Here is a 1,443-nt window from a genome sequence, read left to right as displayed (position 1 = left end):
AATTAGGTAAATTGACATTGAAAGATGGATTAGGAATCCTTCCCGTCACTTTCTAGGTCAAATCTGCTACAGGGATCGATGTCTTAGTTCTCCTCCCCATGGATGGCGTACGTTATTAAAGTGCGCCGAGAGAACTTTGACTCATGCCCTTCTCTCTCTACCTTTTATTTACATATCTCTTTTTATTGTTGGCTAGATGCTATTGTAAACATAAATGAGAAGTTAACCAAAAGCTAATTACCAAAAATGAATGAAGTTAAACAAAAGCATTTCTCGTGCCAATAATCAAGCGAATAAACAAGATTCAAGAAGAATCTATTTCTCTTTAGGCAGGCATTTTCGAAGAGTCCAATTGATATAATTCCGTACTTTTCGTGGAATCATTTGGGCCTTTAACTTTTTGCCAGTTCAGTGTCTTTTTGCCCTTTAGCCATTTTGGTCCGCACAACTCTCCCCTCGGAAAGGGACAGTTTGGCCCATCTTTTATCTTTTTGGACTCCAATGTTTATACAGCTGATGAGAAGTCATTTTTATTTGTTTTTACTCCATTTGCTCTAATTTATGTGGCTTTTGACTAGAAACATAACAAGAAAAAAGAGATTTAATAATTCATACGGTATATTACACATGCTTGACTTACCCATGACCATTATAACACCCGACCCATCTGTCTAATAACCCTATTACATTACCCGACCCGGTCTACTCCGATTAAAAGTCTAAGTGCAAATAACCTCAAAACTAATTCCCCATTTATCGTCTCTTCTTCCATTGAAAGTGCTGAAAGAGATCCGTTCAATGCAGGTGGATCTGATTTACATCGGATAATTTTTACCATTCACAAGAGGTTGATTTCAAGTCCTTCAGGTGAGTATGCATATTTTATCCGTTCAGTGCATGTGAATTGGGGATTATTTATTTTTACTCGATTTAGGGTTTCGTTCTTTTTTGAAGGAGAATCCTTTGTCATTCTCAATGTTACTTTCTACTTGTCGTATTTCTGTTTTTAAGAGTGTTTTATTGTTGGTTGCATTCTGCTCTTTGTAAATAGTGTCTAAAGTTAGAATTTTTCTAGTTTTTTTTTATTGTTACACCTGATTTGAATATAATGAATTGCTTTGGCTTTATGTGTACCCTTTTATTTCTTTATTCAATACTATATGTGAGAGTTAACTCTCTTGCCCCCTTTGCAGGAAATATATCTTTTTAACTGATCGTTAAAGTGGTATCATGATAGGGTGCTAGTTCCTGTACTTTTGCTCATTATGTGAGGGGAGGAGTCAGTCATTGACCTTATATGTAGATGTGGATATATTATTATTTTTTAAGCTTATGGATTACACTAAGCAAATGGGGTTTAAAAAGTATTGTTGAGCAGTACATCTGTCCCATGTACAAAAGTGATAAGTTGGCAGATATATTGGCTGGTAAGGATATATTAGA

Source organism: Nicotiana attenuata, unplaced genomic scaffold, assembly GCF_001879085.1.
Source record: "Nicotiana attenuata strain UT unplaced genomic scaffold, NIATTr2, whole genome shotgun sequence".
Lineage (NCBI taxonomy): Eukaryota > Viridiplantae > Streptophyta > Magnoliopsida > Solanales > Solanaceae > Nicotiana > Nicotiana attenuata.
This window is presented reverse-complemented; position numbering follows the sequence as displayed.